Source organism: Lycium ferocissimum, chromosome 9, assembly GCF_029784015.1.
Source record: "Lycium ferocissimum isolate CSIRO_LF1 chromosome 9, AGI_CSIRO_Lferr_CH_V1, whole genome shotgun sequence".
Taxonomy (NCBI): domain Eukaryota; kingdom Viridiplantae; phylum Streptophyta; class Magnoliopsida; order Solanales; family Solanaceae; genus Lycium; species Lycium ferocissimum.
In genome coordinates this window covers 52,335,417-52,360,163 of record NC_081350.1, presented here as the reverse complement: position 1 = coordinate 52,360,163, position 24,747 = coordinate 52,335,417, and the positions used below count along the sequence as shown (strand labels likewise).

General features: G+C 34.3%; 1 protein-coding gene across 1 annotated transcript in view; it reads right to left on the bottom strand.

The window, feature by feature from the left end:
• Positions 1-3,214: 3,214 nt before the first annotated feature.
• Positions 3,215-24,747, bottom strand: part of LOC132031247 (metallothionein-like protein type 3) — a 50,299-nt gene continuing 28,766 nt past the window's right edge. The window contains exons 2-3 of the transcript XR_009408212.1: positions 4,241-4,282; positions 3,215-3,508 (exon numbers count right to left, since the gene is read on the bottom strand). The gene's annotated coding sequence lies outside the window, so the exon portion shown is untranslated. The remainder of the gene's footprint in view (positions 3,509-4,240; positions 4,283-24,747) is intronic.

Sequence of the window (24,747 nt, the reverse complement as noted above, 5' to 3'; positions counted from 1 at the left end):
CATCGGTTTTTAATTTTTTTTTTTTTTTTAACAAAATCGATCTAAGTCGGTTTTCGTCGATTTTAAGCGTCTGGTTACGAAACGAGAGATCTTGAGGAAAAAAGTTGAGGTTAGATAACGAACTTGACAAAGAGAAATATAGGTACGAGAAATGGTTTAACGATTAATCTCATGATGGTTTATGAGTTTGTACGTTGTTTGTATAAAAAAAATAGACGGAGACCAAATTTGATAAGTTTTTGAATAGTTAAAGGACTAATCCAGAGGTAAGTGTATAGTTCGGGGACCATTTTATCGAAATTTATTTATGGCGTTTTCTCCTTATTTTTTTAACATAGAACACTAACGACCTTTTAGTTATACAAAATAGTACAACTTTGGTTCAACTCTAACTGTGGTAATAAAAGTAATGAAACACACAAAAAATTGTGATAGATAACTTTAGAAAAAGAAAAAAAACATTTTCATTTTATCAATGTTAAAAAAAAAAAATGAAATAGCCTATACTCCATTTGCTTGGAAATTTAGGAGTTCAACAATAAAATAATGTGTTCTATTATTCATTTTATGAATGATCTAAAATGGTTTAAATTAGTTGTTACTTTCTTCTACTATAGAAATTATTGCTAGGAAATGCATAATTAATAAGGAAGACAGTGAGTTCCTTCAAACAAACAAAAAAAACAAAAAACCTAGGTCCTAATAGGAAAAAATCACATATAAGGATTAGAAAAGGTTTTCGTAAAGAAAAAAAAAGAATATAGATGCATATTAAAGGACATCATCATAATAATATAAATCATTTGACATCACATAAAATGAGGAGATTATATATCACCATTGCGTACTAAATTTTTTAAAAGTTTTCAAAATTATTTTTGTCAATCTTATAATATTATTTGGGTGAAAATTATTTTCCCCTTCAACTCTGCTAAAAATTAAACATCTACCCCAATTTCAAACAATAGTTGTTCCTCTCCTTTTTCTCATTTAAAATTTTAGTACCTATTTTACCCTCTATGTTAACGCTCCCCAATTCTTTTTTGACTTTAAAACATTATGTTTTTTTTTAATTCTATATTTTGAACTTGCTTATAGGACCAAAACAATCTAATTTACGAAGTAAGAAACTGATAAATAGTTGAATGACTATTATTATTCGGTATTAAAACATAAGGGATGTTTTAACTCAAAGTCCAAACTTAAAGGGACTATTTTGGCCCCTTTTATTTTTGAAGTTACTTTTAGCCGTTGTTACTTTTAAAGACAAATGAATAAATTTGAATGACCATGTGAGGAACGAAAAATAAATAAATGACTTTACTAGGTAATTTGCTTAGTTAAGTGACCATATGAGGAATTGATTCCTCCTACTTGTATCCTTTTATCTTTGAGTTGTTAATAACCAAAGTTCTCTCTAAACTATTCGTAAAGTTTAATATTTAAATTACGAGGTATTGCTGTTATTTTCTTAACTACAATATTTTCTCCGTTCCAATCTATATGACACTTTTGTTTTTTAGTTAGTCTAAAAAAGAATAGCCTTTCTGTATTTAGTAAAAGTTCAACTTTAAAATTACTTTTTTACTTTAATGAAATGATTTAAGTATCATGAATTCTATGGTTTGTTTTAGGCCAATGTTTAAGTCTTTTTCTTTATTTTTTAAACTACGTGGTAATGTGCACTTCATATAAAATGGGACGGAGAGAGTATTTTTTTTGTCCAAAATTTCATGTACAGTGGAACTTTCATTTTCTTTGTAGTGCATAATTAAGAGCTAGAAAGTAAGTCAAAAAAGCATGCATATGACATTTTACATTGCTTTTATAGAGATAATGTATCAAAATCCCTCTAAACTATCACAGTTTTATTAGTTTCATACTTAAATTATGCCTAATTTATGTTATCCCCTGAATTATAACTTTCATGTGCTTAAACCCCTCTGGCTTAACCAATGAAAAAGTGTGTGTAACCACCTCCTTAGAGCAGTAGGAGGCCAACTTGCTCGCTTCGCAAGCCAGGCAAGCCTGCCAGATGTGTCAGAAATTTGGCAATGCAGTGAAGTACTGCGAAGACTACAACCATAGCGTGCAGCTGCTGAACTTTGGCGAGGAGGTGCTCGTAAGCCTCCTAGTGTTATGAGACCACAAGCTTGCAACTTCAGTTTTTTTTTTCCTGTCCAATTTTGGATGGATTTGAACGATTTCCTATACAATCTGGGTCGTATATACAACCAAGAAACGTCTTTTCAAATGATACAAGCATTACTTTGGAGGCAAGAAGACGGAATTCGGCTTAGACTTTCAGTTTCGTCCATTCTTTTACTTATTTATTAAGGAATTCTATGCTATGTCTTAAACAATCTTATTAGTAACTTGATATCTTCTCTAGGACTTTAATTTGATGGACCATATGTTGGATAAATCCGTGATTGTGTTCAAATATAGTAGAGTTGTTGTTTTTCCTCTCTATTTGTTCAACTACGTATTTATTGTTGTTAATTGAAGGGACCTGGATTAACAGAGCCGCTATAGCTTGCATTATTTGAGAAAGATTGTGAGATTGAATAATCTCAATTCTAAGCCATTAAGAGATTAACTACTTGAATTTAAAAGCAGGTTTAGAAATAACGAAGTTTTGATGTGCATCCTCTGAATAGCGTATGTTCAAGAGAATAACTTTAAAAAAATTACTACATACACTTGATCAAAAGATATTTGTGGTGCGGATAGATTCATGATTGACATAGAATAGTTCAGCAAGATTAAAGTTAAAAGGTTAATAACTTACTCTGACGTTTGGAAAAATTATTACCCTAGGTCTCTTAATATCAAAAGAAAGTCATTTCATTTAGTACTTAATAACTTCATTACTCTTGTTATTTAATATTTGTTAGTCTAATAGAAAAATCTAAAGTATTATACCTCGGAAAGTTAATTGATTAAACTAATATTCTTGGTGATACAAAAGTTTAATTGAAATAGTTCTATGCGGGATCGATTCCAGACTTAATAGGATTATATATATTTGCGACGACCGCTTATCAATCCCTTTTACATGAGTTTTGATTTTGAGCGTGATAATCTATGCACAGAAATCTCGTTTATATAAAACATAACAAACAAACAAAATCAAGCGTTCCATTTCCAGTTTAATAGAAACTTTTGGCGCTTGAAAGTGCAAAAGGAAAAAGAAGCAGGTGAGAACATGGTGTGCTATAGTAATAATCTATTTAACAATGAAAGTTGTGCTACAAACTTGACCAAAGAGACAGACAGACGGACTAGCCTGACTCCTTACATTTTCTTTTGACAATTAAGACTTAATTAGCACAAGAAGTTTATTTCACCACAGATAACAAAGTAGTACTGTTATTCATTAAACACTTTATTCATAGTTCTTAAAAGGGCTTAAAGACCACAAGTGCAGTTCACACAGGCGCAGCTGCTGCCGCACTTGCATTTCCCATCATGCTCCACCGCTCCAACGTCCATCACCACGGTCTCGCTGAAGAAAATACCGGCAAAAAAGTCAGTGGCAGAGGCAGAAATTTCATCAGAGGAATTCAAAACATACTAATTAGCACCATGGGCAGACATACTGTCCAAATTATGGTGCACGTGAATTCATGGTTTCTCGGCAAAACTAGGTATCACAGATACATATTTTCCTGAAGTTGATTTAATATTATCTGTTGGTTCCAATGCTCTAAAAATGTTGAATGTTCACTTGATTGAATGTTGAGTCATTTACCCAAAAGAACAGAGTTAGATTCCTGTCTATTACTTTCTTTTTCTCCTTTCTATAGTGGTGCATCCATTTAGAAATCTTAAATCCACGTCGGAGTAGCACATGTGGGAACAAACCCATGACTATATATATAGTATTTTTTTGAACCCCTTTGTCGCTAAATTAGAAGTTTTTTTAAATATAAAGAGATTCAATATTTTATATATGCGCATAAAAATTTGACCTGTATACACAATATAATTTTCTCACATAGAAGGATTCAATTGAACCCCTTCAACAACCTAGCTCCGCTGCTGCCTACAATCACCAAGCATATCACAATTTTTTAATTCTTCCTTTTTCTTAATGAAATAATTAAATTACACCACAATAACACAAGAAAAAATGTGTACATACATAAAATTTGTCTTTTGGTCTAAAAGAAATGAATCAATATATAATCTTATTATTTTGTTATTTCTAGTGATAATCTTGTTTTCGGAGAGTTACCTCTTCTCGACGATGATGAGATCATATTGGCTTTCCTTCCTCCTGCAATATTTACAAACATATTGCTTTGCATCAATATATTTAATAGGCTAATTAGAATTCTTTAAGGCCTTAATATATACTAATAACGTTTAACATTATAAAAAAAAAAAATGAATAACTATCTACTTGATCGATGGAGGACGTAAAGATCGATTTGACATTGAATTGGACTGCATACTCTTGACTTGAACTATATGTAGATAAACATAAAAATTGCCAAACTATATAATTATATAGATTCGCACAAATTGTGACAAAGAATTAGATGTGGTGGTATAGTTCACACCAGTCAAACTTAAAATATTAAATCCACCTATAGCTATTTGGAAAGTAGGAAGGTGTTTGGTTTCCTTAGAAATGATAAACCGTAAATACCAACTAATATTAAAAATTAATCAATTATAATTTTCATCCGCATTTTATGTTACACTATTTCCTTATTAATTCGTTTGAAAAAATTGATATTTTATTATATATCAAAATAATTTAACTTCAATTTTCTTAATCCTACCCTTAATAACATATTCTTATAGTCACAAAATTCCTATTAAATGTTTAAGATCACAGTTTTTTTTTAAAATCTTCATTAAACTTCAACAACGATCAACCAGTTCTTAAATAAAAAGGAGAGAATTACTTACACGCACCGACCGTCGGCCAATGATCCATACACCGCCGCACTTGTCCGACATGTTTAGGAGATATAAAGCTAAGGATGAAAAAGAGTTTTTGGTATGCAGGAGAAAGCGTGTTGTAAATTTGCTATGCCTTGAATTAAAACTATGAGATCGAGCTCCTATTTATAGATGGAAAATGAAGGACAAGTTCTCATAGGGCTAGAAAGGAAGAAAAGTTTGAAAAAAGAATCTTCAAAATGTGAGGGCCTTAGGCCTTGTTTTTTCTTTTTATCATCATCTCATGTCACCTTCATGTTCTCCATTTCCCAATTTCGAGATCAAATTCAATACGCAAAAGAGTAGTGATTCTTTTAGATATGGTTTAAGTTTAGGAATTTTATTATAAGGGCTTTTAACATATTCGGCTGCTCGGCCAAAATAATTATAATCATTAACCAAATATGTAAAAAATATACATTAACTATGTAACAATTATATAATATACAAGAAATATATATTTATTGATTATTATCTTGGTAGGCAATTATATATTGTAAAATTCTCCTTTAGAATACATAGCAGGCTAGCAAACTAATAAGGTTATAACAGAATTTAACCCTAATATACAAATTTTAATCAGTATAATCATTGGTTATACACTTGTTACGCACCGAGTATACACCAACGACGACTGCAAGCTATTATGATTAAATGGGTGAATTCTTTTTTAACCAACTGGTTAAAAGTGTCAATATTAATTAGCTTCTTTAACTCCAGCCTTTTATTTCATTTTTTTATACATATAGGGGGCAGCCATTATACAAGGTTGTAGACGTCAATTCGATAATCAAGAGGTCAATAATTCGACGAGTATTCGTGTACGAGTTCAAATCCCAGCTGACCTAATTACTACTGCTATTTAGTTAAATGTTTATTACAATAAATTAAATTTATATTAGCAACTCATCATTGGCTAAAATATCGTTAAACACAAAATATGGCCATATGGGCTGCCAGATAGTCCTATATGGAGATTTTTCCTTTTCTTTTTTTGGGTGGGTAAACATGGAGATAGTTGCATCAAACCTTGCATAGTTTCTTGCTTAGAAGTTAAAAGCGAGAAGCATATATAAATGTTTATATTCAAGAGAGACTATCGCATTTGTCTCAAAAACATGTTAAATTTTTTTCCAACTAAAAACCATCAGAGAAACAAAAACAAAAAAATAGTACCGAAAATGGTCCTATAGATAATTGTTCTCCTGCTATTATTTTGTCTCTTCTTCCATCCTTTTCCCTTCAACCCTCTTCGGTCATCCAGATTCTTGGAACTCTACGTGAAGAATCAAAACACCATAACAACATGTGGTGGAGGCGTAGAGATCAAGAAAGAATTTTTTTTTAAAATTATATGTGTGATTTAAAATATATTGTAGACATTTGTACGATCATAAATATTATTTTATTAGACATAAAATAAAAAATTTAAAATTAAATTGTTTCTAAATAATAATAAAATAATATCTTTTTTATAAATTTTAAAAAATATGCGACATAAATTGGAGCGAAAGGAATATTTTTTGGTCATGCGAAGGAGAAGTAATAGATTCGACTGTCCGGAACCTAATCAATTCTATCTTCCTTTAGAAACGAAATTAAGCAATTTGTATCCACATTGGACATATGGAAAATTCCAATATTCTATTGTCTATTTATCATTTGGTGATAAAGTTAAAACTTAAGAAAGCTCCTTTTATATCTTGCAAGCAGTGATGGAGTTATAAATTCTAATAAAGATTTTTAAAAAATGAAGGAAATATCATCTTTTAAAGCTTTCTTTAATTAAGGGAAAATTCTGTCATTTTTTTTTTGGTAACTAATCACTTGTATTAATCACCAAGAATGAACATTTTAGCATCACAGCTAAGCCACAACCCATCTTGTTGTTCCTCAGTACACACTCACCTATACTTCTAACCTCTTCAAGCTATCTAAAGTAATAACAGAATCAAAATAACAGCTTTTGAAACACATTTCTATGCTTCTAAGAAGCTCTAACATTGCAAATGCAAGCTATTTCTCTGGCTAAGTTATTTACATCTCGGACATAGTGCTCAAAAACTCTAGTATTTCTTTCAACCCAAATAGTGTATATATACTCTGTATAGACCAAGACCATCTTCAATATCTGAGCTTCTGCAGTTTTCCTTTTAGCTTGTTTCCATTTCTCTTGTTGCATATGTACACAGTTTGCTGGCATTCTTGTTGTTCTGGTTAACCATAGTGGCAATCTTCTCCGCAGGGACCTAGCATAAGCACACTCCATGAACAGATGTTCATTTGTTTCTAATGCATTATTGCACATCAGACACTCAGGGTTTACTTCAATCTTCCAATTCAGTAGCCTATCAGCTGTATTCAAAATGACCATGCAAGTATATCCAAAGGGTGAATTTAGCTTTTGGCCTTGCTTCGTTTGCACACATCAAATGTTTCCTCGGAACTTTAGGGTGAGTGCCTATCAACTGCAAGTACATGTAATTAATTCTACTCCGCTGATGTGAAGGACTGCCCTGGATGTGTTGTAAAGTACTCCTATGTTCAATGATTTTCCTTACCATCCTACTGGCTTGTTGTGGTATAAGAATGTCCTCCAAGTTGTCTTCTTTCACATAATAAGCATGAATCCATCTTATCCATAAACTGTCCCTCTTATGTGCTAGATCCCAGTAGACTTTGGTCACAGCTACCTTGTTCCAAATCTTGAGATCAAATATATGAAGTCCCCCTGCAGCTTTTGGCAAATACATCTTACCCCATGAGACCAGGGCCCTTTTAGTGATTTCATTAGTGCCTGACCAAATGTAACTCTTACAGTAGGCTTCAATGGTCTTGAGTACTTTTGCAGGTAAAATAAAGATTTGTGCCCAACAAGACCGGATCCCAAACACCACAGTTTTCACTAATTGCACCCTACCTATATAGGAGAGCTTTTTGGCAGTCCAAGAAGAAATTCTTGCTACAATCTTTTCTATTAATGGTTGCCATTGCAAAATACTCAGTTTCCTTGTAGCTAGAGGAATACCTAAGTATTTGAAAGGAAATTCCCCATGAGAAATGCCAAGATGTTATATGATGTGCTCTCATTCTTCACTATCCACCCCTCTAAAATAGATGCAGCTTTTGTTGAGATTAGCTTGGAGGCCAGAGGCTTTGGAATACCTCAATTTTTTCACACAGCAATTGTACTGAATTTCTATCACCTCTAGTAAATAATAGTAAATCATCTGCAAAAGAAAGATGGGTTAGATTCATTTTAGCACATTTGGGGTGGAACTTGTACTGTTTGTTGTTGCTTAGTTCATTGAGTAATCTACTCAAGTACTCCATTGCTATTGCAAAGAGATAAGGGGAGATGGGATCCCCTTGCCTCAGTCCTTTAGCTGCAGCAAATGGCCCTGATGGTGATCTATTTATAGTAATGGAATAGCTGACTGTTTTGACACAAGTCATTATCCATCCTATAAATTTTGATGGGAACTTCAATTCTGTCAGCACCTGCTCAATATACACCCATTCCACTGAATCATATGCCTTTTGGAAGTTCACCTTTAACATATATCTGGGTGATATATTCTTTGTTGTATAACTTTTCACCAGTTCATGAACCATGATTACATTATCCACTATTCTTCTCCCTGGTATGAAACCTGCTTGAGTATCATTGATAATGTGTGGCATAATATTCTTCATTCTATCTATTTAAACTTTTGATATGATCTTGTATACCACTGAACAACAAGCAATAAGCCTGTATTCCTTAATTGTCTGAGGGTTGGGAACCTTAGGCAATAAGGTGAGTGTGGTACAGTTCATTACCTTGTAGAGCTTGTTGGTTTCAAAGAATTCATGCACAGCTGCACATATGTCATCTTTGATCACTGGCCAGGACTTTTTGTAAAATACTGCATTATATCCATCTATGCTTGGTGCTTTGTCATCACCAATTGATTACAATCCATCGCAATTTTCCTGGTCAGTAATATCCTTGCACAGATCCAACTGTTGTTGGTGGTTAAGGACGTGTCCCTTACTCATAGTAACTGTATTCACTGCTGGTAGGGAGTGAGCTGTTGTTCCCATGAGAGATTTGTAAATTTGGATTATTTCTTCCTTAATTGCCTCAGCATCTGTCAATTTCTGCCCAGTCTAGGATGTGAGTTCCACTATCTGTTTTTGCTATCTTTTCTCCTTCATCACTGCTGAAAAATACTCAATATTGGCATCACCAAGTTGAATCCAGCTCACTCTAGCTTTTTGCCTCATCATACTTTCTTCAATAAGTGACCATTTTTCTAGCTCTAGATTTTCCTTTTCTTCAATAGCTAAGGGGTCACTATACTTGTGTGTTAGTTGCAGTTGGATGTGCTTTAGCTGTTGCTTGCCCTTGTCTATTCTATCTAAGATCCTTTTGAAATGCCCATTGTTTAATTGTTTCAGGTGAGGCTTGAGTAGTTTCAATTTTTCCCAAACGTTCTTCATTTCCCAGTGAGAGAGCCTTTCCTTCCATCCAGCTTTCAAGATTGGTAAGAACCGAGTGTGCTCAATCCAAGCATTGAAAAATCTGAATGGAGGCTGAATATGTTGGGTGACCTGTCTAAAATCAAACACTATTGGGGAGTGATCTGAAATGAGAGGTTTTCCATAGTTAGTTGTAACATGCCCATAGTGAAGCATCCAGTCTGTATTGCCTAAAGCCTTATCAATTCTGGTGAGCACTCTATCATCTCCCAATGCTTGTTGGACCAGATATAATAATCCCCTTTCCATGGAAGTTCATTCAGTTGCAATGTTTGCACACAATCTGAAAAGTCCCTTATTTCAAAGATAAGTTAATGGGGCACCATACTTCATGTCCTGAGCACACATGATTGTATTGAAATCTCCAGTGATAAGCCATGGTTTTGGGCAGGTTAGAGTATGTAACCTAGCCCATAATTCTCTTCTCTGCTCAATAGTGTTGTAACCATATATGACAGTCATGAAGCAGGCTATTGTAGACATCCTAGCCTTAACTTCACAATGTATGTATTGAGCATGAACTTCCAAAACATTCACTTCATAGTTTCGACTGTCCCATAACACCCAGATTCTACCATTGACTGCTTTGTCATAGTTATACACCATTGACCAAGCTGGAACTATTTTATTGCCTATAGTAATAGCCTTATTATCCGTGACTCTTGTTTCTACTAAAGCAGCTAAAGTAATATGGTTATTCAATAGGTACTTCCTCAATTCTTTCTACTTGTAACTCGTATTTATTCCCCTCATGTTCCATACTACCCAACTCATGATGATTTGGAATTCGTTCGACCTACTTTATCACACAAGATGGGGTTTTGAATCTCCTATTTTCCAGGCTGCAACACAACAATTTCAGTAGTAGTTCCATCACCTGGTGGAGCCTGTTTCTCTGAACTAACTCAGCTGTAGTAGGGATGTTACTCATGGAAGCATTTAGCATTGATTGCCATTCTTGTTGAGAGATAGCATTGGTTTCAGTTGATTGAGATTGCTGCACCACTTGTGAGCTAGTAGCATTCTATTCTCTAGAATTTCCCTGCTTAGTAGCATCACTCTTTGGTCTAGCACTTGAATTTCCAGGCAAAGGAGTAACTGAGACTGTGAAATTTTTGGGCATTTCGACCACCTTATTAGGCAGTTTTGGAAATTATTTGTCCATAACAGCCTGCTAGGTCCAACAATCTCCATATTCAATTTCTTATCCACTTTCTCCTTGCCTTTTTTGTTTTTCCTTATATGATTAACCTGAGTTCCTCCAGGAACAGCTGCAACATGTTGCTTTGATTTCCATTCCTGAACTGGTTTTCTATATCCCCTCCTCCTTTTAGGTTGATCATGCTTCTTCTGCTCAACAATTTCAGGAGGGTCACATTGATGCCTTATCATTAAGCATTGTGAGCAATATTGTGTCCTCCATTCATACTCAACATCTTGCTTAAATTGTCTACCTGCAGGGTCTACGACTATTATATCATCTGGCAACGGACATTGGTTTCTATCATAACTCTAGCATAAGATACTCTGGATTGCTTAGCGGTATAAGCATCTGCAAATAGTGGTTTCCCAATTGCACTTGCCATCCTGCTCAAAGAATTTGTACCCCAACAGTTCATTGGCAACTTAGGGAATTTAACCCATATTGGTATTTAGTGAGAAATTCAGTGCTGATATCAAAGTAAGGTGTCCAGTTTTTCAAAATCATAGGTCTGTTATTTATTGAGTACGGGGCAAACATAAAATTTCTTGCAAATCATCCATATCTTGAAACTTCACTATGTAATAACCATCATCGTGTAAGAACACCTCAGGATCAGCTACTTGAGATCAGTTTTGAGCAAATCTGCTCATATAATTGTAGCCTGGCAATTCCCCAATAACATAGGCTATTAATACACATTTCCACTTGTTGGTTTCTACATCTACCTCTTCTTTCTCAAGTTGAACAACAACTTGGCCCTTAGTCACTTCAGGGGTAATATAAGATAGCAGTAAACCATTTTCAGCAGATCTGTTACCTTTAAAAAGTCCAGCCCAGTTTTGTGGTGGGATTTCGTCCTGTTGCTTGTCCGGAATCATCGTCTCATGTGACACTGGGATTGCCCCATTAGCTCCGGAGGTTTGCACGGTTGGAGTTTTTGCTTTGTCAACCACAGATTGCAACTGAGATCCTAAGATTGAGAGCTTTTGCAGCTTTGGTCGAAACTCCAGAAGCACCACTGAGATTTAGATTCAATGGTTGAATCGGTGTTGCTTTCGGTGTGATAATCCTCTGGGTGGTTCCTTGTTGCAGTGTCTCAGCAAGTATTGTCGCACTTATTGAGCTTCCCACCGTCACGATGGGAGATTTTTGTCTGTCTTTGTGTGGTCTTACTCGTTTAACCATGGCCGTCATGGCCGACGTAGGTTATCGTAACCTGCGCCTCAGAGCTTAGAGAGAGATTGTATGATTGACTTTCCCAAGGGCAAGCAGTAACACTCACAAATCTATCATTTTATATATATATATATATATATATATATATATATATATATATATATATATATATATATATTTTTATACCCTACTCGCATAATATAATTTTTTGTATGAAAGAAATTCAATTAAAACCCTTCTTCATCTTTAGATTTTCCACAACTTACAAGGCATTTTAATCACTTTAGGAAATTGTCCAAAATCGACTCGCCAACTAATTAATCTCAATATGTGCCAGATAAGTCTATTAAAGGGGTTAAAGTGTTCTCTATTAAAAACCTTTTCATTTATTCGAATTTGAAGTCGCTAATTAAAATAGATAAATTCTAACCATTTCACCTCTCCAAAGAGAGGTGGAGTCAAGCAACTTATGAGTTCTGAATTTTAGAATGACAATTTCATACACTAACAATTGGGTTCTAATATTTAATATTTGTTTATATATATATATTTAATAAACACAAGTACACTGGTCGAGCAAAACTTGCTGAGTCGTCTATATGTTCAATAAAGAATAGCGTTACATTTAAGCTTCCTAACTTTTTATCTGCTTAGAGGAACACTAGTCATTGCTGCCATCTTCATTTTTTTTTTCCAATTACCTCTCTGGTTTTTTTTCTCTTCATGAACGTGAATATTAGGGGTTTGTTTGACTGCACGAAAATCTGAAGTAAAGTTGATGATCTAGTGGTCTCTTTATTCTCATTTGTGATAATTCCAACAAGAATTTGGCCATGAGTAATTTGGGATAAGAAAAAAAAAATCAATAATACGTATTAGTTTTACAATTTAATCATTATATTAATTTTAAATTAAAAATGAAATTGTTAAGTTTGAAAAACTGATTTTGAGGTATATTTTAAGTTAAATACTGATTTCCACTCTACTTCAATATTTTTTAAGTGAAAATGAAATCTATATTCAAACATAACGGACCAAACAAATTACCTAGTAAAGTTTTTTTTTTTTTTTGTCCCTCATATGGTCATTAAAGTTTATACATTTATCTTACAAAGTAACAAGAGCTAAAAAACACTTAAAAATAATAGAAAAAGGGCCAAAGTAATCCATTAAGTTTGAACTTTGAGTCAAAACATTCCTTATTTTCTTAACATAGAACACTAACAACCTTTTAATTATACAAAATAGTAAAACTTTAGTTCAACTCTAACTGTGGTACGAAAAGTAACAAAACACACAAAAAATTGTGATAAGTAGCTTTAGAAATTAAAAAAAAACACTTCATTTTATCAATGTTAAAAAAAAAAATGAAATAGCCTATATATACTCCATTTGCTTGGAAACTTAGGAGTTCAACAATAAAATAATGTGCTCTATTTATTCATTTTATGAGTGATCTTTATTTTGATAAAATAGTTTAAATTAGTTGTTACATTCTTCTACGCAAGAAATTATTACTAGTAAATTCATAATTAATAAGGAAGACGATGAATTCCTCAAACAAAAAAAATATATTAGGTCCTAATAGGAAAAAAAATCACATGTAAAGATTATAAAGGGATTTGGTAAAGAAAAAAAAGATATAGATGCATATTGAAGGACATCGTCATAATAATATAAATCGTTCGACATCACATAAAATGAGGAGATTATCTATCATCATTGTGTACTAAATTCTTGAAAAGTTTTCAAATATTATTTTTGTCAATCTTGCAATATTATTTTGGGTGGAAATTATTTCCCCCCTCCAACTCTACTAAAAAAAATTAAATATATATCCCAATTTTGAACAATAGTTGTTCCTCTCCTTTTTCTCATTTAAAATTTTTAGTACCAATTTTAACCTCTATGTTAACGCTCTTTTTTATTTTTTTTACGTTTAAACATTTTTTTTTTAATTCTACACTATGAACAAGCAATATAATTTACGAAGTAAGAAATTGATAAATAGTTGGATGACTATTATTATTCGGTGTTAAAAAATAAGGAATGTTTGAACTCAAAGTCCAAACTTAAGGGATTATTTTGGCCCCTTTTTCTTTATTTTTAAAGTGGCTTTCAGCCCTTGTTACTTTGTAAGACAAATGAATAAACTTGGATGACCATATGAGGAACAAAAAATAGATAAATGACTCTACTAGGTAATTTGCTTTATGATGTGCTGTGAAATTGTGGCACATTTGATGCTTATTCCTTAGACGTTTGTGACTCTTCAAGTACTTTTGGTGTTATATTTCTTGTGTTTGTGTCGTTTTGTAGGATAAGATGTTCGGAGAGTATAACGAAGCAAAATGGAGCAAAACAGGCCAAGGATGTTGGGAAGCATGACCTACGATACGCAGATGAAACGCAGAAGGTGACAGCTATTTTGGAAAATTTGGGAAATTAGAAGCGACTGTGAGACACAGGTTCAAACTGCTAGCCACATTTGATGCTGCAAATGTTGCCACCCACACAGTGAAGTTGCACGACCTACAGAAGTTTGGCGCATCTTGCGGTTCGTAAGTTGCACCTGCGACACCACCTGCGGCTCGCATGTCATGCACGTAGGGGTATTTTTGTCCAAAGCTGGTGCACATTTTTGGGATGTTATAAATACTCTCCTAAGGTTTTGTAAAATATATTCTTTGTTTAATTTTTGTTGTCTCTTAGTATTAAAAGCATTTAGTGTTAGTTGTTGAAGACTTTTAGAAGAATTTTGTACTTTTGTCATCATCTTCCATTATCTTTGTAAGCATTATGAATATTTAGTTTACTCTTGTCTTTTATTTAACGAAAATGAGTAGCTAATCCCACTAGCGAATGTTGTGGGACTAAATGTGTTAGTTATGTGATTGAGTTTTTATATTCCAACGATATTTGTATGTTAAAAGATGTTTTCTATTAACTCTTCAAGCTTGAACTACTTTTAATGGTGACCAACATTATTTGTGCCTAAATACTTTTACTTTGTTTGGAAAAGAAAGTAGAAGATAGGAAAATAGTTAAATAACAAGAATTTGGGGCTTTAAACCTCATCTAATAGCTTGAGCTAGGAATTGGAAAGCTACTTAAAACTAAAATGGGTGTTCACATGTGTAACATTCTAAAGCTTGGAATGAGATTTACCAATTTGGTTGAAATACTTTTGGTAAAGTTAAGTAACCCATTGTTTACCACATCTAAGCATATAGATAAGTTGAATTGATACTTAGTTGCATTACTTTCCTTTGGAACCACAACCTTAGTCCTTTTGCCGATAGATTAAATTTCACAACAAGATTTCTCTAGCAATTAGTGTGACAAACTTAACATCAAATATTATTTATACCCCCTTCCCTAGAAATATAGACTATTAGTTGAGCATTACACTTGCTAAGTACATTTCTTCGTCGTATTCCCTGTGGGATTCGACTCCAACCTCGTTGGGTTCTATATATGACCAACGACCGCTTTACTCCTATTTTAAGGGTGTAATTTGGGCGTACACTTTAGTTGAGTGACCATATCAGGAATTGACTCCTCCTACTTGTATGGGTTCTATCCATTTATCTTTGAGTTATTAATACCCAAAATTCTCTCTAAACTATTTGTAAGTTTAATATTAAAATTACAAGGTATTGTTGCTATTTTCTGAACTATAATATTCCCTCCGTCCCAATTTATATGACATTATTTCCTTTTTAGTCAGTCATAAAAAGAATGACACCTTTCTATATTGACACCTTTCTGTATTTAGTAAAACTTTAGTTTTAATTTACTTTTGTCATGCCCCGAACCATAGCCTGGGCGTAAGACGGCACTTGGTGCCTGTCTGCATATGACCGAGCGAACCAACTGGCTGACTGAATTAACATGTGATATTAAACATACTAAATGCGGAAATAACACCGACATATACTGATCTACTAAAAGTCTGACTGAAATATCATAAATGCGGAAATACTGAATAAGTCTGAAAGTCTGAATAAGTAGCCGACAAGGCTAACACAAAAGCTGCTAAACATCTGACTGACTGGACTATAGTCTACGAAGCCTCTAAAAAGTACTGAACTACTAACTGTTTATCGGGACAAGGCCCCCGGCATACCTCACTGACAAAACTACTATAAAGACTGAAAAGTATGATAACGCCCCGAGGGAACTGGGGCTCACCAAGCAGCTAATACGAGAAGGTCCTAGCAAGAAGAATCGTCAACCTGTAAATCATTAACTGCATCGCAAGATGCAGGCTCTGGGCAAAAGAGACGTCAGCACATTTGAATGGCACTGGTATGTAAAGCAACTGAAAGAAAGAATCGTAAATACCAGAACTAAAACTGAACTGATAACTGAAATAAGGAAGTAAAGATATGAATACTCCCTGTTCTAAATGAGGAACCACCTGTTGATCTGAATAAATAATCTGTAGCCTCAGGCCCAATATATATGTGCACAAACTGCAGCCTCAGGCCCAAGTATACGTATATATAACTGCGGCCTTAGGCCCAATAACACAGGTGTTCATCATTAAACAATTTACATAAAAGAACTGAGAATCATGCTGAAAGATACAACACTGACATACTGGGCAATGATTCACTCAGACATGTATTCATGAACTGATTATGAGAACTGAAGCTTTAACTATTTATAAACATGCTGAGTATTCTAGACTAAGACTCATGGGTATCAAACACGAGTCTATATCGATTACGTACTGAGCTCACAACGTTCGAAATGAAAGTCATGAACGAATTACGAAACTAGAGAATAGAAGTTCTGCAACTATTCAAGGAACTAAGCTTAACTATATTTTTGAGGCAATTAGTAACATTGTAAAATAACGTGGCATAGGGAGAATCATTAATATTCCCAAACGTATAGAGTTAGCCTCACATACCTTAATTCTAGCCTTTGAGTGTAATACAACGTTCGTCAATCCTTCCAACTTTAATCTATAACAACACAAGTCAAAGGGATTCCATATTAGCAATAATATCCATGCTTTGGTCACGTAAGCATTTTATCAAACACTTAGTGGGCATAAAGCTCCACAACCTTCATTAATGGTGTTTTCTTCACCCAATTCCCATTCTATTACTTCTAGGTGATTCTACAATCTTAATTTGATGAAAGTAACATCATTCTTCATCACCCATATGACTACAACAATTTTAAGTTAATAATCCAAAACCTAGCATAGATCATATGATACTCCCTATCAAACCCATTTATGATTCTCCCAAGAACTCATCAATTCACAATTATAAGGGATTAGAAAGTAGAAGTATTACCTTTTTGAAGTTCAATCCTCTTGAATTCGGATTCCAGGGTTCTTTTGTCCAAGACGATGATTCAATCGATAATCTATGGAATAGATGGGGATTTGTTATATCCCGTATTTTGTGCATTGGGAACTTTTAAGCTTATTGCGAGAAGTTAAGGACAAGGCTATTTTCCGATTTTGTTTAATGCACAAGTTGCTTATGAATTTTGTTGGATGGAAATATTAAGGAAAATTAGGGGCGAGAAGTTGAAAAATATATTTCATGAAAAGGCACAAGTGGCCATGTGGCCGTGTGGGTGTGTGGGCTCCCACACATGGCTTGGCCAATTGTCTTGAGCCATAAGGGGGGGCATGTGTCCACCTTGTATTTGTAGAGGCTATATATATATATATATAGATGGGTCATGACAAGCAAGACATCATATTCATCATTTTCAACTTAGAAACTTGGAGAAGTTTGGAGAAAAAAAAGGGGGAACCATTCGGCCATGCTTTAGCTAATTTGGTGCCAAGGAAATTGATCAAAACAAATAATTTTCTTCTAGCATTTCAACCAATTAGAAGGTCCTTATTAACGTGGAGTAGTTGTTGGAGCAAGCAAAGCATTCGTTCTTGCAATTCTCAAACCCTAGCCAAGTTGAGGAACTAAGTGGTAAAGGTAAGGTTTAATCTCCTTTTACATGTGTTATGGATGGTTTGTACATATTGTAGTGTGTAGAAATGGATGAAATTCATGAAACCATGCATGGTGGTGTTGAGCCGTGTGTGGACGGTTTTTGTAGAATATGGTGAACTAAATTTACTTAGTGTTTTGGTTGTTGTTGTTATGGATTCTATGTTATAAAATGAAGATTTAATAACTCAAGTTGAGGTTGTAATCGTTGTGGGTTGTTGTGGAAGCTAATGTGATTTTAATGTAGTTTCTTGTATTTATGAGAATGATGTTGTTAACGTGTGGATTGTTGGTGTAGTTCATGAATTTGGAAGGTTTCGGGTGGTGTTGCATATTGGTTGGGCCGTTTTGAATATTGTGCGGATTGTTTGAAGTGTTCTTGAGTCTTGTTTGAATGATCTCGGGTTAGTACATTGGTGTTGGCTTGATTGTATGAGGTTGAATTGAATGTAAAGGAAATGCCGTCGAATTATGTAGAAAAAAGTTACTAACGTTAGAATATGTTTTGAACTACTTGTTGATGTTGTTAGTATGATTTTTGGTATTGTTGTTGATGATTTGGCCGAGTTGAATTCTCGGGATTTGTTGAATTTATAGGGGAAATGCGCCAATTTCTGTAAATGAAGTGCTAGCTTAGAATTGGATTCCTAAGTGCCTATGGCTAATGTTTGGTATCTAATGACGTTGTTGTAGATCTTGGGAAGCCCGAGACTTAAATTCGGATTAGCTTAGGAAGCGGACGAGGTATGTAAAGCTTATTCTTTCTTTCTTTTGGCATGTCTTAGATGTAAGTAAGATATGATACGAGCTTCGGGGTAACTCTATTCGTAAGTTCCGATCATGTCTACGATTCTTATTCACTTCTTGCATTCTTAATATAGTCGGGCTATTGCCCTCGAGTCTTTGTATGATCGGATAGTACATGGTGCATAAAGAGATCCTGTTCCTAAAGAGTCTATAATGAATAATGTCCCTAACTTTCATAAATGGGCTCGGATTGCTTTGATACGTTCGTAAAAGATTCCATAGCGAACAATGCCCGTAACTTTCATGGGCGGTCTCGGATTGGTTTGATACATGTCTACGATCCCTAAGATTCTCTTTAACGTAGTCCTAATGGCAATTAGAACGGATATAATATGACTATCGTTTTAATGCTCGAGCGTGATTACTTACTTATCTATCGAGTCTGAAATGATGATTTATATGCATATGGTTTCTCACTACTCTGCTCGTGCTAGCTGTAATTATATCTTTCACCGAGTCCCGGGCGGTATGTATTCGTGCACGGTTTATTGCATTATTCACCGAGTCCCTCACTAGGGCCGGGTACGTATATATGTATGATGATATGATGACATGATAATATGATGATATGGGGATGGCGGCCAGATGGCATATGATGATTCTATTCACCGAGTCCCTCACTAGAGATGATATGATGACATGGTATATGTACACGTTATATATGCATATGTACAAGATGACTATTCACTTATGTTTCTAAGTCCCATAATGAATTGGATATGATATTGACATGCATGATTTATGTTTCAAAGACAAGCCTTGTGGCTTTCTCGTTCTGTTCTATTTTTCTATACTCCTTACTTCAGCACGATTCTGTTTACTGTATTCCATGCTTTACATACTCAGTACATATTCCGTACTGACCCCCTTTCTTCGGGGGCGCGTTTCATGCCACGCAGTGTATACGGATGAGTAGAGACTACTAGCGAGAAGATGTTCCATTTGGATTGGCGAGCTCCATTTCTTCCTGAGTGCCGCCGAGTCGAGTATCTAGGTTATGGTATCATGACTTATGTTAGAGACTTTGCAGACAGAGTCACGTGTATAACATGTCAGTCTTGTAAGCGGCTCTGTAAGCCGATGTATCATTATGCATTATGTTACAGATTTCATATGATTACAGATTTTACTTGATTTGAGAAGGACGAAAAGCATGTTTTTTTTAAAAGCTTACATTATGCATTCATTTCCTGATTTAGGAGTCCAGTAAGATTATGAGTATCACTAGGATCAGCGGGTTCGCTCGGCCCTAAGTAAGGGCGGGTGCCCGCTCATGCTCAAAATTGGGGTGTGACAAATTGGTATCGAGCGGTTCGTCCTAGGGGTTGTCTCAAAGTCGTGTCCGAGTAGGTCCGTTTATGGTGTGAAGCGCGCCACATTTATAAACAAGAGGCTACGGGGCATCTAGGGTGGTTACTCTTCTTTCACATCTGAGATCGTTCCATAGAGCCAAGTCATAGGGAATGAAATTCCTTATACTAACTTTTGATTTCAGTAGAAGTACGGCATCGACAGAAAAAAGTGACTAGCGATATTGGAAGTTACAAAGCACGCAGGTAGGCAAAGGTATGAAAGATATATGTCGGGTAAGATATTGAAGTACGATTGAAATACAAGTTGAAGATTAAAAGGGAAAGTAAACAAGAAAGTGTAACAGGTGCAGTTTGAGTTAGGCATACGAGGTATGTTCATTATTTCCGTACTGTTGTTGATATCGGGAGCCCTGTGTGGCCGTGATATGATATGATAGATATATATATATATATGTTGGCCCTGTGAGGCATTGTTGGTATTCCCTGCGTGCAGGTCTTGAGAAAGTAATAAATACAGAGGAAACTCTGCCAAAATTTTCCTGGAAATAAAAAGAGAATGAGATATAGGTTTGTGATATGACTTGAAAGGTCGTACTAACACTACTAAAAAATCAGCGTTTAGTGACGGAATATTAGCGACAGACCATATTCTGTCGCTAATTAACGACGGATTAGCTACGGATTGCTCATTTCGTCGCGAGAAAAGCAACTAAAATTTTATCTCATTACATAGCGACGATTAGCAATGAAAACTCGAGTTTCGTTACTAATTTAATAATTAGAATTTTTGGCGCATTAAATTTCACTACAGTTTAGCAACGTAAGAGGCGCGACAAATTTTATTTTTAATTAGCGACGGATTCGACGAAATATCCGTCGCTAGGCCTTTAATTTTTCTAGAAAAAAATATATATTTGCGAAAAACGAATATTTTTGTCGCAATATTAATTATTAAAAGAAATGAATGTATTATTTAGCGACGGAATATAAAATCCGTCGCTATTCCGTCGTTAAATGTAAAAAAAAAAAAGGATATCTCCCAGCTAGGGTACACATTATTTCATTTCCAAACAAAGCAGCCAACACGGATAGAGAGATAGACTGTGCGAAATTGCTAACATAGAGAGAGAGAGCACAATATAGATCAAAATAATGTGAATCTAGGGTTTCTATTGCGTTTCTCTTCTTCTACCGCAACTTTTTTCTAAAGGAAAGGTATGTTTTGATTTTTCTATGTTTTATGGGCGCTTTCTTCTTTATCTCCTTCTTTGTGTTTTCTGACATTAAATCTAAAACGAAATTAAGATATCTGTGTTTTCTTGCTTATTATCTAAAGGACAGAGTATCTTTAAGTGTTTTTTGGGCAAAATCGAAGTTGGGTGTGTTGAAAAGCTCGTTGGGTTTATAATTTATTTGAAGGTTAAGTGTTGGGAATCTCTATTTCGCCAAAATACATGAAAATGGAAATTCGACCTTTGTTTGTGCTAAATCTTGTAGGATAATATTATTTGGTGGTTAAAGTTTGTTTTAATTCGTTGCATGTCGAAAAAGCAAGAACTCAACATATATTCTCGTTTGAAATGATGATACTCATTTTTTTTTGTTTCGGCTTTTTGTCATTTTTTTTTAAACTAAAAGGTGAATGATATTTTTACTGCTTCAATAAGTTATTTCAGCTTGTTCGTCTCTCTTAGCAAAAGATTTCTCATTAGCAAAATGTATCGCTTTTGTAGCAAATCTTGCTTCCAAAGCCAGTAATATTCACATTTTATAACTTGGATTTTTCTTAGAAAAATGTATTCTTTATTACTTTTAAGAAATACCCATTTTCTTGTTTTTCTTTTTTGTGTTAGAAAAATGTAATCTTTATTACTTTTTTAACAAATACCCATTTTCTTGTTTTGTACGAGTGGCAAGAACCAACACCCAACAAGTGAGTACTATTTTGCAAGATACTTTTTTTTTTTTATATATATTGATTGCATAAATTGGAGTAGAAGTTACAAAGGATATTAGATTTGGTGTTGAAGCTATGCTTCAAGGTATTGTAGAACTGATTTTATGGGTCCAAAGGTGAATTTTTTATCAACCCCATTAGTGAATACACTCCGTTTGTTACATAGATTGTTCATATATTTATATGTAAACAATTCAACCCCATTAGTGAATACACGTTATATATGCAGCAACAAATAGCCAAAACACGAGTGTAAAAATGGCAAGTATGACTATTCACTGGCTCAAATGTTTCTAAGTCCCTTAATGACATTGGATATGATATTAAATATGCAATGAATGTTGACATGCTATGGATTTATGTTTTTATTCACTATTAAGAAGCCATTTTTGACTATTGTTGTGATTGGTTGATCTGTTTTGAGGATGTTAACGCTTTTCATGAAACCATATTTTCTTTTTGTTGAAGTTCTCAAGTGTTGCGAATAGTCTACCTTGTTGTTATATTTGTTATCATAAAGGCTACCATTTGCACCTCGTTTTGGGAGTGGATACTGTTGCTGAATTTTTGGCTTTGTCCTCGCATTTTCGTATTCCATTTTTTTACAGCTTTATTTACTGTCGGGCAAATTTGAGCCATATTCCGTAGTTGTTGCCATTTTAAGACGCCACGCAGCGTCATCACGGTAGTAGCTCTCCCGCGTAGATTACGTCAAACCATAGCCACGCGGAAGAGTTATTGTTACTCTTACTCTGGAGTCCATGCTTATATTTTTTATATGTAGGTAGAATAATATTTTCAAATTTATGCGAGTTGGGCATCTAGATGTTTCTAAACCGCTTCTTTCAAAAATCAGCAGTCCGATGGAATCAATTGGAAAGGTGTCTCGAAAGATACTAGAAATTTTATTTTGGGGAATTCAAAAAAAGAATTCTTTCATCATAATTCGTTTTACAAGTGTATTATTTTTATAGTTAGGATACTAATAATATTAGTTTAAACTAATGAAAAAGCCACTTATATGATGACTTTAATAAATAGCAGAGTATCTAGGTTATCCCTTTTGGTATCATGACTTATCAAAGGACTTAGAAAGGCAAATGACATTTGTTTCCAAACATAGGGGAGCATTTCATCACACTTTATTTGACACGGTGTATAACGTAAAGTTATCGTCCATTTTTTTGAACTTAAAACAAACTTTTGATTAAGATCTAGACTTCAACTTGAACATTCGAATAATAGGTCCGTACGATAAGTATCATTATGCATTTTTCTAACATAATTGTTTCCTATCATCATCTTTTAAGGTCTATTTCAACAATTATTATATGTACACATTTTGTCGACTACACTGAACCAAATCGAACAGCGATGACACGAAGCATGTCGACCAACCCTTGAACTTCGTGAACCTAAACTAAAGTGAGATGTACGTCTTAGATCCATCTTTAACATGATTGGCTTGTAATGACATAGCAATAGCGAGTCTTTTGCTTCTTCTGGAAACATGAGGCATTATGTGGTTGTGGAATCATTTTTCTATTTGATATAGAGAAAACATATACTATCGGAAAAAGAAGATATAGGCATCGCGTATAGGACTAGGTGTAAGCTTTTTGTAATAATAATTCTTGTATGTGTCATTTTTGTCTAATTAAGAGTCCGAAAGATTATGTTTGTAATAAGAGTTTGTGGGTTCGCTCGGCTCTTAGAATATGGGGTCGGGTGCCCATCACACCACTAGTAAGATGAGGGTGTGACACATTCTTCACCCTTTATTTGTTTTGCATAACTTGGCTATCAAATCCCTAATTTCTTTGCTAAACTTGAAATGGAGTGTGAGCCACATTTGGAGTTGGGTTTGTTGGTAAGAAACTCGGATTTTGGATCACAGCGAACTTAATTAAGCTATTACGTATTTTCGCTTAATCGTTACGCAATTGGAGCCTTATCGGTGTTAAATGGGCGGTGATGGTGCCACGTTACACATTGTATAAAGCTCTTGTTAGGATCAAGGATGCTATCTTTGTTACATTTCCTTGTCAAGGTGTCTGTTTTAAAGGCTTTTGTGTACTTTTAAATTCATTGTTGGGACAACGAGATAATTTTGAGTGTTGAGAACATAGTCTTTGCACTTGGTTTCTATTTTGAGAACTAAGTGTAATGGGCATTAGAATTTTAATGACTCCTGCCTTTACATTTTGTTGTTCATTACCTACGGGGCTTCTATGATCGGTAATGAATTGAGATTAAATGGTTGCTTGGTTTTTTACCAATTCAACTCGGTTGGATCAAATGCATTGGGGACAAATTCATGCAACATGCACTTGGACTAATATGTATAAAGCTGTGTCTAATTTATGTATACCAATTAAGAAAAATAAACGATAAATTTGACATTATTTATATTAATATCTGAAAATAAATAAAATTGCGTGATCGGGTTGTAGGGTTTTTTTTTCCTTAAATTTGTTGGAGTTTAATTTCTATTTGATGCTAAAAGAAGCTTTACGGGATAAGTAAAAGTGAAGATGAAACATATAGCCTGTTATAAGTTATAACAAATTAAAATAGATTCATTGCATAATTTTCTTTACCATCATTTGTGTAAATTAAATAATTTTGGTGTATTACAAGTAGCTTGCACTCTAGTACTTATTTTGCTGCTTCTTAATCTCTAGAGGTGCTCAATAACAAGTTCCCTTTAACTATTTGCTTTTGCTAAAAGAGCAAATTGAGGTGATATATTGTCAAAAAGTTTGTGGCTAGGGGATGTCCTTTTCGTTTTGGTAGATATCATTTGTGTCTTATGGGTAAGTAAAATTA